This window comes from Chamaea fasciata, unplaced genomic scaffold, assembly GCF_029207755.1.
Source record: "Chamaea fasciata isolate MVZ Bird 193981 ecotype frontalis unplaced genomic scaffold, bChaFas1.0.hap1 SCAF_1, whole genome shotgun sequence".
NCBI lineage: Eukaryota > Metazoa > Chordata > Aves > Passeriformes > Sylviidae > Chamaea > Chamaea fasciata.
The window spans coordinates 108,068,819-108,086,354 of NW_027094086.1; positions in this window are offsets into that span (position 1 = coordinate 108,068,819).

Genomic DNA, 17,536 nt, shown 5'->3' on the forward strand with positions numbered 1-17,536 from the left:
ACTGCTGTGAGCATCCTACTGCCCATCTCTGAACAGGATGTGTGGGAGAGGTGGGATCTAGTACAAACAGCTGAATTTCTGGTGTGAAGGAGAAAGCAGCCCTGTCTCCTGTTGTTTGCTGCCTTTTTCTTGCCCTACTGCTCTCAATAACACCATGGAATGCTGCTGTCTAGTGGCCCATTGCAACCACTGGGAATACAGTTGTGTATTGTTTGTGAGAATCATCAGGGAGGTGGGGAGCAAGCCTTTGTTCTCACCACAATGTAACGCTGTGTGGCCTGGATCTAGCTCCTGGCCCTGCTCAACCAAGATAATGCCCACCTTCTTTGAGGAGGTTTTTTCCTTTCCCCAAAAGCCAGTTCCAAAAAGGAAAACTGTTCCATCTTTAGTTCTAGCAGGTGTGAAAGCCTGTTTATAAATCAACAACCCACACGGCATTATGAGGGATCAAATCTTACTCTTTCAAGGTCACTGAAACTGGCTTATCCTAGTGCTGGATCTTGTGGTGTGCAGTCACAGCCCATTTTTAAATATTTGGATACTGTCTCTCAGAACAAGTTTATGGCTGGCTGTGTGGATGAAATGCTCTGCATGAGCTTTCAGAGGGCATCCCATTGGCAGCATCTGCTACATGTTCCCACATATAGGCCAACCACATGACCAACCCACCCCATCACAAAGAGAAGGCTGAAATCAGGCCTTGGTGAGGTCTGCACTAAAGCTTCTGCCCCTCTCCCAGGGTTTGCCAGAGCACAGTGACAGCAAGGGGCTCACCCTTTGCAGGAGCAGCTTTACAGGTGCAGATGGGATCAGCCCTGAGGATGCAAGTGCAGCTGCTGAGGGGAGGCAGGTGAAGAAGGATTTATCTTCTGCAATCAGCAACGGGGCTTTTGCTTTAGAAAGGTTTACTACTTTGCAAGGTACAGGTACTGAGAGCTGGCATGGAGCATGGAGGTGGAGTCAGTCAGCCGTGAGTAAAATACAGGCTCTTGGGTCCATAGTATATGTGGTTCAGCACCACTAGTTGCGGAACAGGTTTGTTTTCTTCCCTGTCACACTTCCACAGTATATTGCATCCAAATACCACTAAAGAAATGACATGACACAGTATCAGAACATTTCTCCCTCCTCGTAGCAAGAATATATAATAATTTCTCTGGAAAGCACATCTCAGACTATTTCCAAGAACAATAGATGCTTGTAAGGCATCCAGTGAAGTCAGAATAGCTGGAGGCTGCAAGTCACATAATAACTTTTTGTGCTTGCATAGTGTTTCATTTTCAGACTGATCTGAGTAGGAGACAGGAAATAAACAGATTTTATCTTTTTTTAAATGGCTACTTCTCAAGTGGTGATTTTTTTTTGAAAACCAGGACTTGCCATCTTAATTATCACACTGGTAAAAACAGGATCATGCCACCGAAACAGAGCTCCTCTGTGGATGCTCCTGCTCTTCAGAGCAGACTGTGGGAGCAGAAGGAGAGTATGGGAGTTTGGAAGAGGATTACACCACACGTGGTGTAAGATGTAGCAGGTCTCTGAAGTGGTCTGAGTGGTACCCAGCTCATGCTGGGAGTGGAGCCTCCAGTAGGTGTGGGCTGTAGAGGTGCACTGGTCTCTCTACTTAAATGTTGCATGATCATTTCTGGTGCTAGGGAAAAAGGAAAAAAAATATCATCACAGAAACTCATGGGACCTGATTATTCTTTATCGTGACTTGATTCATTGAAAGTGAGGCCCTAATATTTAAGATCCATTTTGCTACCTATGACAGAAAATCCAGGTTTCACTTAGCCTGGCTTGGGAAATGAGATGGTGTTACTAGACACTCTTCAGGCTGGGATTAGGTCCCTAGTGTACTGTGTTCTTTTCAATGGTGTGAACAAAATCACAACAGGCTCTAAATCAGTGCTATTATATATTGCTGCTAATTAAGGTTGCATAGACTTGGATTTGAGGAGGATTTTGAAGAGACTGAGAGCTTATTTGTGTTTGCTTTTCTGCTGAAAACCATTTAAAAAATTTCATTAAGCTATAGAAAACCAGATCATAATGTACAAAATCATATTTGCTGGAGAGGGTTTTCAGCACTCCCTAGGAAGAAGTCATTTATGATAATCTGAATTACCAGGATTTGGCAGGAGGAGGAAGAAATGGAGGAATTACTACAATTCCAGGCCCTGTTTTCTGACTGTGCCACTATCACCCATACTCTGGGCAGCTGTCTTGTACTACCAGGCAGAGAGAAGTGGGTGCAACAAGACGCTTCTTTGAACAGAGGCCAGGTAGCCAGAGTTACACCACTTAAATCAAAATTGGGGTTGTGCTTTTTTCCCTTTACATGATTTTCAACAGAAGCTGAGTATCTATGTATGTGCTTTGGCACAGGGGCATGGTGCTCTATTCTACGTGACTGATGTTTAATAATATTTAGTTGAAATATACAGTATTTTCTAGTCTCAGAAAATACTTCTATCAGCGAGTCATTCATTTCAGTGTCAGGACAGGAAAAACAGTTCAGCAAATATTTTCAAGAAATACAAAAACATAAAAAGCAGATGTATTTGATGGACTTGATAGTAGTATTTTCAGCCCAGAGACTTTTCTTTTGCAGTTTCTGTGATTTGACAGAATCTTTGACAATTGGAGTATTTATTGGTAAAGAAATCCACTCTTACCTCCTTCTCTCTCCCCTCCAATACATCTTTACATATGTCTTTACATGCACATTTGCCAACCAAGTGTGAGGACACACATTAGGGACAGGGGAATGCTGAGCTCCAGGCCTTTCTCTGTCTGATTTGTAGTTTTGAAAGGAAACTTCACTATTGAGCTTTAGGATCTTTTTGGACACTGACTGTCTTTTCTGTTGAAATTCTTTCACTCAAGTTAAAAATACTTGAACATGCTTGAATATTTGGACCAAAACCTCACACTCAGCTACCCTTGCTGGAAAACACCCAATCCCTCTGACCTTGTCTGAGCCAATGAATATTTACCAATTTCAGTCTCACTCCACTTTTTGATGTTTGAAATTTCCCCTTTCTCTGTCCCTCCACCACAATCAATTTATAGCCCACTGCCAAGAACTAGGCACCTCTGCCCACTCTGTCTTGACTGTTTCAGATCATCTTGTGTCCACTCCACCTCATAGAGTAACCCCACATTTCCCATCTACCTCTCTGGAGCCTGGACTTGTGCCAAGGATCTTCCTCAAGCACTAACCCACACCTGAACCCTTTCCCCAGGCTTTTCTTCACGTGGCTTTTAACCATGCCCTGGGTCAAAAATCAGGCACCCAAGGATGCTTGTTCTCTGGATCACATCTCTGTGGTCGTAATGACCTGTTCCCCTGTGCATCTCTTCACAGAACCTACAGCACCTGGCAGAAAGAGTGGATGGGGCTTTTCATGCATCTCCAGCTCATTTTCCTTGCTGTTGGGTTGGTTCAGTATATTCCATCCCTACTGCAGGGAGGGCCTGAGCCACAGACCTTTGGGAGTGAAAAAGAGCAGCCTTCTGACCACCTGCATCCTTCTCAGTATGGGGAATAACCCTGGAGCCCAGATAGGAAACTGGCTGCACATTGACCTTCTCTTTTTCCTTGCTGAAAAAGAGGGGAAAAGAGATCTTGGATAATTCAAATGATCTTTTTTGTTTTATTTTGTTCCGGTAATCTAACTGAAAATATCAATTATTTCCACAGCCACAGGCACTCTGCCAAACTCCTGCTCTCCATGACTAGCACTCCAGTGGAACTTTATGGATTTATTATCACAGATTCAGTCTTAGCTCTTTGGTTTCTATAAACAACATTTTGCTCTTCTTTATGCTACTCACACCTCTTCAGAACTCAGTGCTAACAGCACTGCTCCATGTACATCTGCACATCTGCTACCTGAGGTTCAAAGCTCTTGACCCAGCCATGACCCAGCCACTCCTCTTCTGTTGGAGCTGTGCCACCCTCGGCCTTTGTGTTTGTGTTTTGTGTAGTCCAAGGTGTAATTCAGCTGTTGCCACCATTCCCCAAACACCTACACTGCTTTTATTTCTTACAGCTGGAACAGAGGCCAAAGTACTTCATGCTACTAACCAACTCTGCGTTTAGCTTACTACGTTGTAGGACTACCTTGCCATTAAGGCTGCCTTTCCAGGAAAGGGCACAGCTGGAGAGTTCTTGGCTCTACCTCCCTATGGGCAAAACTGGAGTGGAGTAGCTGGGATTGAGTGTGGCACACCTTGTAGTAAATTCCAGTGTGTTGGCAAACCCTCCTGTCCAGCTTGCTGCCAGTAGGAAAGGCATGACCAGCTACCAAGGGAGCAGAACACAACATGGATGTAGGACACCATCCTCAAAGGCTCCAACAACAGATGGATCTTTCAAGGCTTAAAAGATAACCTCTTTCCTTGGGAGATGAAGGTATGTATTTTTAACAAAATTCTCTAAAGTGCTATAAAGGGAAGAGCAAAGCCATCAGGGAGGTCCCAGAATTTGGAGGCTCCCCAGAGCATATACTATGTGAATCTTGTGCTTACAGCTCGATGAATGCACAGTTCTTCCAGAGCAGAGGTGGCCTAACATCTTTAAACCCAGACTTGGTGTTTTGGTCAGTTTATGCCATTTTTGATCTCTGTATCTTTGGAATCATATGAACCAGCCAGGGTTTGGGAATGGCACTCCTCAAACTAAACCAAGGACCTGGAGTATGATATCCTGATGAAAAAAAGAGATGTGTTCCCTGATTAGCACATGCTTATTCATGGAACTTGTTTCTTCTGTGGTTTAGAAGTCTAGTTGGAGTTTGACTGGAGACTCAGTAGTATGGTTGGTGGCACATCATCTGTGCTGCAGAAGTCAATAAAAGTAACATTTCTGCCATAAAAATTCACCATGAAGCAACGTATATTTTCCAGCGCTTTTGTTCATACTACACTTTAATGCATAATGCAGGTTTTTTTATTCATTAGATAATAGATACTTCAGGTAATGAAAATTCATTCTGTGTAGCAGAAATACCAAGAAGAAGTGGATTCTTATAGCTGTTCAAGGGCTCAAAAGTGGATACTTGTATGCTTTCATGTTTGATTCTTGTTCCACATCACTTCAGAAGCATAATTTTTGTTGACAGAAAATTGGCCAGACTTAATAAAACAAGGTATTTCTATATCAGCTTCTGAGTTCTTTCTAATGTGTTGTCATTTTAGGAGCTAATTGACTTCATAAGCAAGTTACATTGGGACCAAATTTTCAAAGGCTTATGGCTCTGTGGAAAGATAATCCGTAGGAATTTTTTTTAAATACTACTAGCAAGGATTAATCTGTTTTATTTCCCAGGTCTGCAGGATGCATAGCACCAGTGAATGCTATTTTAGGGAACGAAGACACGTAGTTAAACTCCCAGCTTGTGTGATTCTCCTGGCCGTCACACATGGGTGGTGCAGGGGCCATTTTGTCACTGCATGGAGAAGCAGAGCATAACAAAGCACCTTCTGGTTGGTGCAACAGGAAGCTGGAGAGCTGACCCACTGGCTGTAATTCCAGATTCCTTTAGAGGTTTACTGCCTCCATCTCCCATTGGCACAGTTTCTGAACCTGCTACCTCCAAAGGAACCTGAGCTCCAAGAGCTGAAGTTGCTCAATTCAAGGAAAATAGATACGCTCGTTCCCTTGGATGCTACTGTCTCCCATTTTGTTTTGCAAAGAGAAGCAAATCACCCAAGAAGACTTCAGAGTCAGCTTGTCAGAAGTTATTATGCAAATTACCAAATCACATGGGCTCATATTTAGAGCAGGCAAGTGAAAAGAGAGAAGTGTTTAGCTGTAACAAAGTCTGAATTAACTGGCTGACTTTGAGGCACGAGACTGTCAAGTGACTTGCTCACTCAGATGACATGTAAGGTTGGAGGAAACCAATCGTGTATCAGAACTGAACTTTCCGGTATAAGCAATTGTATGCTCTATATGCATATGTATGCATAAAGAAATTAGGACATACACACACACGCACACACACACACGTATAGTGTTCGATTGTACCCTCTTGTAAATTCATCCTGATTGAAATTGCCACGTATTTCACAGCCAGGGATTATTTCAATTTTAAAAACTCTCATGCAATTTTTCCAGTCTCATGGCATTCAAACCTGTGGGCCTCAAGAGCAATCTAGCAAAGCTTTGGAACAGGAATTGGCTAAATGTACTATTGTTTCTACTTTCAGCAGGGGATCCCTTAGGCCACCTGTTTTACAGGTTTGTGCAACTCATGTTTTGGATTACATTTCTTGCTAAATGTCAGAGGCAGCACAAGGATGATTATTGAAAGGGCAGTCACTGCTCCCTGACAAGCCCTTCCTCCTTCAGACAAGAAGACCACTGCAAACTCTCAAGGTCTGCAGGTAAAAACAGAAGTGCGAAGTGCATAGTGCATAGGCTCCAATTTGAGATCCTCCATGGCTCTTCCCTAACTTGCTCAGCAGCTCTGGAAACACGTGTGGACAGAAAGGGATGTAATTTCTGCTCAACCCCTGCTCTGCACTGGCTACCCAGACAGGCACATTTCTCTGTATATCATAAGCAGAGGTCCCATATCCCACAAACTGCAGTGCCTGTGTGAAATGTGAATGAACAGGACTGAAGAGAAGCAGCCTGAGCTCCAGAGAGATCAGGCTGAGGCACAGGAAGAAAAGTCACAGTGGCAATTGCCACTATGGTGCAGCAGTCTGGGGTTTGCTGAACTACTGATCAAAAACACCCCATAGGCAGGCAAAACTTCTTCCTCTTCTTCTTGCAGCATAACCCTGCTCTGTGAGTATGAGAAAGCTGTCTGTTTCAGGAGGTCACCTGAGCAGCAGCTCAGACTGGGCAGGGGATTCTGAGCATGGTGGCCCCTCATCCACAGGGCTCTCCTCTCCCAGACAGTCACAGAATTACTGGCTGTTGTGGCCACAGAGTTGGGAACCCTGCTTGTTGTCCTGCCCGCCCGGTCACGCCTTGAAGGTGTTGCCATCTAATTGCCGATACAGAAACAGGATCAAGCCCAAGAGGGAAGGTAGGTGGGCGTGTTTCCTTGAAGCTGGAGTTCCAGAGGCTCACAGAATAGTAGTACTAATAATATTACTAATGAAAGTGTGCTGGAATTACTGAATTTTGCGTATCAAATTTTCCTAAAGATTTCCATACGTATGTTACAGTGAATTACAGCTTATTTATCTATTCTGTAAGTATTCTCGAGTTCACCGGCAGGCCTTGACTTCCTGTGAATGATATAAAGCTGGCCACACCCCCAGTGCAATCTCTGAAACAGTTTGTCAGTGTCTTCAAATGAAAATGTGGCAAATACTCCCAAAAACTCCCATCAGGGGCTGTATTCTCCTTCCTGCGCTGCAGTCAGATAGCAAAGACTCCTCAGAGCGGTGGAGGAAAATCTCCTTACACAAGCATTGCACATACTGGCTTTGGTCTGTCACTCCCTCACACCATCACATCCCCACCTCCCACCCCCCACTGCTTTCTGTAACCTGGAGTTAAGAAAGCAGTTCATCTGATAACTCCAAGAAAGGTCACAGCATTTGGTTTAGCATTTTACTGAAAGAATAAGCAGCCTGGTTCTCTGGAGTGCCAGGGATGATGATCTAGTGGCCTGTGCACAGGACCAGGAGTTATAAATTCCTAAATCTTAATCCCAGTACTGACAATTACTTCTCTGGTGACCTTGAGCAAATTGTTTAACCTTTCTTCTTCTGCCTCTCTCCACTGAAAAAATTGTGAATTCTGCCCCACCAGGTTTTTTTGAGAGTTATTTTTTTAACCTGTGTGTTTAATTGTCCGTCTGCTGGTGTTGGTTGTGCTCTGTATGTTTGTCTGTGTCTAGCACAGCTGATATCTGCTTTGTGTGGATGTTCAGAGCCTGATGGAGAAACCTCAGACAGAAGTTTCAGCTCACAAAGAGGTCTTCCAGGAGGCTTGGGACAGGAAGAAGAAATGATTACAGGAGGCTATAGGAGACCATTGATCTGTCAGATTGCCTTTCCTGTAGGAAACTTTCCTGGTATTTCAGAGTGGGGGGAGAGGGGCATGGGCATCACTGTCTGTTGATGCTTCAGACCATAAGGATCTCTGCCTAATTGTCTCTGCAGAAAGTGAGGCTGTGGCTTGGAAGAGGAATGATGCTGTGGATTAGCAACACAGTGTGTACGCTGCAGATCTGCTGTCAAAAGGTAACTCAAAAAATTTAACTTCTAAGAAGTACAGAATCAGGCCCTTCGTGAAAGTTGCACTTTGAAAAGAGGATGAGTGAGGCAGCAGTATCTGCTCCGACAGTTTCACTTCTCTCCACACTCACCTATCAATGTTACTTCATGTGCCATTAATTAGACTTAATAGTCTATACTTTATCTCCCTTGTCATAACAAATCAAGTGTGAAAGATTCCAACAAAAAAAAAAGCACTCAAGTGATCTCAACATTAACAAGCTCAGTTTTCCTGACAACCTGAATTCAGCAAAGTGCTCCAGCATCTGCTTAAAGTTCAGCACGTGCTTAGGTGTTCTGTAGCCTGAGACAGCACCAAGTGAAGGGCAAACCTCCAGGGTTGGGTTGCCCAACCTTCCAAATTGATGTTAGTAGCTCTGCCCTGGGCAAGTTATTGCCTCCATTCCAGTGGCATTGTTTGCCTAAACAAATAGATGATGTGTGCCTTTCATTTGTCACTGATCTTCAGCTTAAGGGCAAGTCACTCATTTGGAATGATTTTTTTCCCAAATTTTCCAGCTCAGTGACTATGTTTTTGCTTCCAATCTGGCTGCTTATATATGAATTTTTAGTTAGGCAGGAGATCAGCCCTGAAAACTTTGGCTCCAGGCAGCAACTGCATTTCAAATAAGCTAGCCTGAGCATACATCACAGAAATGTGCTACACTCAGAGCTGGGGATGGGGAGAGCTCTCAGAGATGCTACCCAACTATTTTTGGTTCCAACTTGGGTCATTATATACTCACTTTCTCATTCTCAAACTTAAAGGACATGAGCATGAAAGTTGAAAACCTAAAAAACAGAAGTGTCACCTCCATTAAAGCCAACGGTTCCCAAGATCTCACTCAAAGTTCTTAACACCTTGACGGGTCAAAACTGTATGCTATAAAAATATTGTCTGGAGCTTTAAAATACTTTGGCTTCCAATCCTGGCCCAAATATGGAAGAGCAAATGAATTCAAAACAGGAAGAAAAAGATCCCAAACCAAAGCGCTCACATTTTCACTGGATCTTGTGGGGTTTGACTTGCATTTTGTTGGAGGGAGATTGTTCAGCTGTGCTTCTGTTTTTATTCCAAGTGTCTTCTTGCACTCCAAAATGAGCACTAATACAAGAAGTAGCATGGCAGAAAATAATCCAAGTTTATACCTTCAGAACAAAGCCCAGAAATATGTGCTGCCGTAAAGATTCCTGCTGTGCTAAGAATCTTTATTGGCGAACTCCTGCAGGAACAAAGAGCAGGCAAAGGCATGACTGGAACCAAGTTGCTTCTCACTGCTGCAATGAGAAGTCAGTCCGTGCTGCTGCCAATTAGAGGGCTAATTGAGAAGTGGATCCTGAACCCTCGGAGAATTGCAATCTCAAGGAAATTTCCTGCTGCTGCCAATGGTGCTGTGATACAGAGCCAGGCAAAGGCTGAGCTAACAGTTCCTGGGATAAGCACTGTGAGGTAAAGTGCTGTTTGGGAAGAAAAGTATGATGCTTCAATATTTATGCAAGGTTTAAAGAGTATATGAGATTTAGGAGAAAACAAGAATGCAGGCTTATTTTCTTGTGATTCGAGGGCTCATGTCCTGAAGACCAGCAGCAGGTTATGTCTAAAACTGCTGGGTAGTTGTCATTAAAAATCTCCTGAAATGTGGCATGCTGGACTTTTCCCATGGCCAGAGCACTTCAGGCTCTTTCCTGGTGAGGCCTAAGATAATAATGTTATTTATTTATAAATTCTTCCAGAGTGTGCATTTTGTATCAACCACTGACCTTTGTCACCCTCCCTCTCTATCTAGAGTCTCACCCCGAAAGCCAGCTGAGCTGATTAGTTGTTAAGACCTAACACAAATTCAGGACTCTCATGTGAAATCAAAAGATTAAATCTAGGTTAAATCTGATTGCCCACTGGTGCAACCTCACAGAAATTGTTTAAGCTTAAACTAGGGATGAATTTGTCTCACAGTCATTAATTTCTTTGGGTACCTGCATTTCTTTGCCTGAAAGACATTTAATAGTCATTTATTTGTTGCAAAAAGGTTTTACATCACAGCCAGTATCTGGCATAAAGGAAAGATAAGCAAACTATCCCAAATTTCCAGGAATCTATAATCCTCAGGGAATTTTCTCCTATCTAAATTGGTACTACCTCAGTAACAGAAGGTTACTGAGGGATACTTTAATAGGAAGGAATGAAACAGATCTTTCATTGTGATCGGCCATGCAAGTTCTCTCTGTTCTTGGTAGAAGTAGGGCTGAATCTCAACACAGGAATATATCTGGATCACCACCCAACCCTGTACCATCATTTTGCCTTTCAGAAGGGTTCATTTTTTCCCCAGATGCTTTTCCAAGTTCCTTTGCCAGACTCTGCACTTTAAAGCTATGACTGGCAACAGATTCACAGCAAACCAGTATGAAGAAAGAGGATTTTCTCCGAAGATTCCTGACCTGAGCAGAAATAGGCAGTACTGGAAATAGTGCAAAACCCATCTTCTTGAAAACTTTCCAGCCCATTTTTGCAGACTGTAGACATTTGGGCAGTACAGATGAACTCTGGATAACCACCCAAATTTTTGGGTTTACTCATCGCTAAAAATATCACAGACTGGAGGGCACTGTCCTGAACTGAGTCTCCAGGCATTTTGAAATTCACCCAGCCCTGGCTGAAGTGATCATTATAATCTGGCAAGGAAAGGAATCTGGATTCCAAACTGTAGCTATTTTTACAATCATCTTGCCAAAGCCCTGTTGGAGCCTGAAAAGAAAACCATTTTTGCCTGAAAAGGGTGATCAGTAATTTCTTACTCTTGATGCAGCATTTGTTTGTAAGAAGTGTATAACTGTAGATAAATTGCATACATCTTGTCAACTGTTAAGATTTGTAATCTTGCTGTGGAGTCCAAAATAATAGTAATAACGTTTTAAAAAGCCTCCAAACTCTGTTACAAATTTTAGTTACCACCTACTCACGGCCTCCCACACACTCCAGGAAACCAGCTAGATTTCCCAGCTGCTCTGCAGCAAGCTCTTTGCAGGCACCAGTACAATTATACTCTAAACAAGGCTGGAGGTTTCCCTTACAGAAGACTTTACTATCTTTTCTCACAGTACAACAGGGCAGGGATGTCAAGCCATATGGTGGGCATATGAACCAGGGTGGTCAGGTGAAACAACGGTAAGGAAGTCTGGTTGTATTTAATGCATTTGGGGATTCCCTTCCCAAACAAGCTTGTAATTCCTGAAAAGAGAAAAAATAAAATGTTCAAGGCCAGGTTGGATGGGGCTTTGAGAAACCTGGTCTAGTGGAAGATGTCCCAGTGCATGGGGGATGGGGTTGAAACTAAATTATCTTTAAGGTCCCTCCCAACCCAAATAAATCTGTGATTCGGTGAAAAGCAACATTAAAGAGCAGCTTGCAAAGGTGGGAGTGGGTAGGCTGTTGCCAGCAACACCCATCCTGTGAAAGCCATTTGTTTAAAGAGTGGGAGAGAGCAAGGGTGATAGGAGATCACGATCAATGCAAAGAGCAGCCTAAACAAAAGTAAGTGAGCAGGGTGTGAAATCCAGAGAAAGGATAGTGTGAGCGCCCTTGTACAATGTTTGAAAGAAGAAGATGACAGCAGTATCACCTGTTTTTAAATGTGTGAAACGAGGGACTCAGGGTGGATTGCTGGCAAATCTTGTACTGTTTTTACCTTCTATCTGCATGAGACAAAGATGGATTAGTTTAATAGGAATTTATGACCCAATGAGTGATATTTAAAAGACTCAATGATTCATTTAATAACCAAACATTCTTCCTGATTAGTGGTCATTTGATCTCTTGAGGATAGTGCTCCATCTGAGATTTCTAAAAAATGCCTTTGTCTCCCTATAGTTCATGCCAGAGTCCAGGGAAGCTACAGACCTCACAAATATCTGGGGAATTAACTTTCCTGAGAATGTGTGGATTATATACTTTATACTTCTTTGGTTGCTTGCTCTCTCTCATAGCATCCTTTTAGAAGGATGCAGAAGTTGGAGGGAAGAACTCCTGCTGATTCTTCATTAAAGTTGTTTTTTTCTTTCTTTGTCAGATTTATGAAGACTCTTTGAGCATTAATGCAAATTCTTAGCCATTCGCAAAGGTGAGCAAAATTGATCTCAAGTAATCTGCATGAGTTCAGTAATTTAAATAAAACTGAAAAGGAATGAACTTGTGCCATTTGGCAGAGGCTGTGTTTCTCCTCTTTTCTGAGTCACATTTTCAAAAATATGTTAGCTTGGATTCTCAGCTCTTCATGTGAGAGGCAGAGAAGAATCAGAGGTATAGAGAATGGGAAAAGAAGCACTATTTTTGACATTGAAAATTCACTTCTAGAGAGACTACTCCTTGCTAATACTTCTAGTCTAGATAATCAGGAATGTGCAGTATCCTAGGAGAAATGGATTGCTGTGTGTCTCTGGTCACACAGCAATCCATTTTCTTTGGTACCCCTTATGCTTTTTGGAATTCCCACTAACGAGAGGAAATCAGCCTTCCCCTTAATCTTGCAAAGGTTTCTCTTTTCCACTCTTAACTCCTCAAACCCATTAAAATCAGTTTCAGGGAAAGGGGAAGGAGTATACCCTAGTCATCTATCCCACTGCTGGCCTGAACTTATGGACAAACACAAAACTTCTGCTGCAGTCCAGGCAGTACATCATTTTTAAACTTCTGCTGTAGGAACTCTGAAAGCAGGATTTATATCCAGAGGCCACCAGCTGATGAATGGTGGCTGTTTCTTTCTCGTTTACTCTGTGACTACCTTCAGAAGTTAATCACCATTCGACAGATGTGGGCAAACAAACCTTTGCCCATCTCAACAGCCTTGTATTCTCCTTTAGCATAGGTTACTGTGACTCAGCAGGTGAGGGAAAACACTGAAATACTTCTTTAGGTTTTCCTACAAATCACCCCATTGCAGCGAGGAATTTGAACACCCACAGCAGAGCTGGTTCCCTTTGCAGAAGCTCCTTGTCCTCAAGCCGGCTTCACTGCCTTTAGCTGATCTCAATGAACTTTGAGTTTTATAGCACATGTATCAATATCGACCAGATCAGCCTTAATTTAATAACCATTCCTCCACAAGAAGGAGAAAATGCTACCTCCCTGAATCCCCCATGCCTGCTCCTGTCATCTCAGGGACCCCTCTGTCGCCCTGATTTTTCAGCCTTCTGATGTTTTTACATTTCTCTACTGGAGTTCTCACCATTGTAAAATAAACAAAGACTGATGTTTAGCAAATAGTACATTCTTTCCGGGAGAAGGACAAATTAATGGACTTTTGAGTTGACCAATGCAGTCAGAGAGATGTTAACCTCGTCCCCCAATCCCTGATCAAATTTCAAAGACTATATAAGTCAGAATCTCAAAATGAAGCTGCTTCTTTTTTGCCCTGACGCTGACTTGGTGAGTGTCTTTCTTCTCGTGTCAGTCTAGTGACACCCCTCCACCTCCCATGAGAACCTGCTGGCTGCAGCAGAGCAGGAGCTTTCACCCATTTTATTTAGCACAGACCAGCCTCCACCACCCGCCTTTGCTTTATTTCCTCATAAGAGTCACAAAACTTTTGATGACCTTCCCTTTTGCTCCTGAAAAAAGGTTAACAGCCCTTGGGGCTTTTTGTTTTTCCTTCCCTTTCAAAAGTCAGCTTAGTTTTAATGAAAAAAATAAACAATACCATTGAAATGTCCCCATGGATCCAAGCCTGGTTTAACTCAGCAGAAGGGCACTTCCCCTCCTTTCTTTTGTCCATTAGGCCTGCCACTGAAACCTGTACTTGAATTTCAATGCTTTTTTTATATGGGCATGATATATCTCCAACTTTATCCTGCTAAGCTTGTTTCTCAAGCTCATTCTTTATAGCATCACAATAAAAGCACTATACAACTCATGACTCCCTACAAAAAAAAGTTTCTCAGAGCAGTTAACACGAGAAATCATTCATGAATTTTGCAGAAAATACTTGTACTTTCTGTGTATATGCAGTTTGTATACTGTGTTATTCTAAGGACCTGTAAATAAAAATCTGTATATTTGTCCACCGCTCGATCTAGAGCTATGCATAGTAATGCCCATTCACAGAACCAGCCCTGTCTAGTGTGTGACAGACTGACACATACACAAATTCATTCTTATTTGAAATACCAAAATAAAAGTGCCTTCTGTACTTCCTACAGAATATTCTACCTTGAAATGGGTCCAGGTAGTTTCACTGTAGATGCAGATGAATTTTCTGCCATTTGTATCACTGCTTAAATGTATTATTCATTCAGGATGATTGATTTGGTGTTCTGTCCACGTTGCTAAAATGCTACTGTCTGTTCCTCTGTCTGTTAATCTGTTTTGGCATCTTACAGAGACAGACCTATAGAAAACACTTTTTGTTTCTGTTGAAGTAATGACCAAAAAAAAATCATAAAAAAGGAACTGTTTGATCTTTGTATCCATATGCATTAAAAAAAAAATCTATACCACTGAGATGACTGAATAGCCAAAAGGACAGATTTTTATATTCTGCCAGTGGTGTGCTAGAAGCACAGTGCATTTGTTTCTGCCTGATTAGTCAGATGCTGGGGCTGGGGAGCCAGGAGGAGGCATCGCAGCAGAGGAAGGAGACGTTTTCCGTAAGATCATGACCTCCATTCCAGTGTCATTTCACACCTCAGGCAGTGATCTTGTTACATCTCATAAGCTAAGCAAGGTCAGCCCTGGTCAGGCTAAGCGCTTGAATAGGGAACTTCTAAGGAAAAACTTAGGCACTGTGGAAAGCAGGGCTGGTGGTAGGTGACATTATTCTCTTGGAGTTGGTACAAAAGACGTGCTCTTCTAAGAAGCCTCTGCGCATCCGCTGCGGCTCTGCTCCAGCAGCTAAAGGCTCTGCCTCTCAGGTGAGCCAGACCCAGAGGCTGCAGCAGCTGAAGTTATTAACAGTATTTCTTCCCGTTTCCCCCCAGAGCAGAGGTGCTAACCCCACTGGCTGCCCAAGCTCCACGCTGGGTGATTACAAGTGTCCCCAGAGCTCCCTGCTGCAGTTCCCATGCCAGAGGTCACACTTCGCTCTGCTGCTTTGGCAAGCTGGCCCAGGCAGCACTGCTGGCACACTCTATCCCCCAGGTGACACGCAACTCAAGAGGAGGCAAACTGAACATACGTGCAGGGAAAGAAAACTGCTGTTTTGGAAGGGTGCTTACTCATGAAAGGGAAATAATGAAAAGCCAAGAAATGCTCACATGAAAATCAACTTGGTTCCACCAGCTCTTCTGGTCTCTTCCCTCGTGTTCCCAGTCATAGCCTGTCTTCTCTTCTGAGGAGTCTTGACTCATCTGAGACACAAGCCCATCTGATCTCCACTGTCTGCTGCAAGAAAGACTGTGACACCCCTCATGTCCTGGCAGGAAGCTCCTTCTGCTGTTAGGGGTGAATATATCCTGTTGCTCTAGTTTTTGACAGCAACATCAGGATTCTGAAAAGAGAGGAGGGCAACTGTGGTGTGCTTTGCTCATTGAATGAGATGCAGGACACACTGCTGGCGAAACCAGATGAGAAAAAACTCTCCCCAAACCCACAGCTCTAATGCCAACTCCACTTAGAAGTGTGCAGCTATATAGCACCATGTTTAGAGAGATGACTAATGTGGGTATTTAATAAAAACATAAAAACCCTCTTAGGTTTATTAGAGTAGTCTACATTTTAATGCTGCATCTCATGCCTGAAAGTGCTCTGCTTAATATTTCAATTGTGAATTTTCTGAAGGGGAAGGTGTTTCTTAACCCCACTTTCCATCTCTCAGTTACAAGTGATGAGATGAACACTTAGTCAAAGTCCTGAAAATAAAGGAATTCAGGTTAGCAAAACTAGAACCAGCCAAAATATTTTGCTTGGTCTTCAGATGTAAGGCTTGTTACCTCTGTTCAGTGCAAAGAAGTCCTTCAGAAGACAAAGGCTCATTGCTGTCTCTGCCTTGTTGGTGTGGGCACTGCTCTGCCAGTTTGCCCTGTAACTGAATGTGCTCACATTCTAGTAGTCATGCACAGCTGTGGATGCCTCTGGCTGCAGGCATGGCACAGATGGCAACGTTGCTGTTATGGACCTAAAGTCGGAAATCTTTGACTTCATGAGCATTTCAGACCTAGCACAGACTCCCTGGCTGGTGTCTGGAGTGGTTCTTCACAGCCCCACCACTGGCACAACAAACAAACAGTCAGAAACAACCCAAAATCCCACTTGAGTGTCTTTAAAAATACTCTTGATGTTTGATGTCTGCCTTCCAGGTCATCTATAACATGCTGTGCCCCGAAATGGCATTAGGTGAACAATAGTCATTTTCTGTGATAGACACTCTCTCAAATCCGTTACATTTGTGTTTGTTGCTGTTGTGATTCTTCACCTGCTGCCCTTTATCTAGCAAAGAAAGCTGAGTTCAAAGACTGCTCTGGAGGTCTGTTATGGTTTTAATGATGAGGTGAAGTTGGAAGGTCTTGTGTATGATGAACTTAATAGGGCATTCTTCTCATTTATGCTGACATCCTTTACATGGAGTTGTGAAAAGGAAAAGGCAAGGACAGCTGATCACAAGCAATTGATTTATTAAGAAATAACTGCCCCTTAGCAGTAAGTGAAGGTCCAGTAAGGGAAACAAATATTTAATAAGCCCATATAATCCCACTTGAGTCACAATGGCCTTATGTCCCCATTGTCTTCTCCCACTTGCTTTACTTTGCCATATGAAGCCATCAGATAAAAAGCAATGATGAGAATAAATAACAGAGCTGTGTGAATAGCTGAGATTTTTATTTTTCCTGGCTATGATGAGAAATCATGAGAAAAATTCATTTGCAGCTGTCCTGCAATGAAACCTTTCCAACATTTTTTGGCAATGAATTTAAGTAAACTGTAGCATTTTCTTCAGCCTCAGATTTTTTTTTTCTCTGACTTAAACATCTACAAGATTTTTAATTACAAAATAAATTGAAAGAAGTATTAAAAGTGGCAGAAGTTAGTGGAATAGAAGTGGCACTATTTTTTTCTCAATACCAGAATGAAAGCTTTAGATTTCACTGAATTTTGTTTTGCAGCAGCACAAATCCACAGAAAATTTCAAACCATTTTATTTTCACAAAATCACTTGTTTTCTCTGAGGAAAAGATATTGCTGTGAAGGGATTTGCCACTCAGTACTTGCATTCCCAGTGTTAATGCTGTAACTGTTTATTTCAGGCACCCCATGCTCCTGTAGCAAACCCACAGTGAAATGCATGAGACTGATATAGAC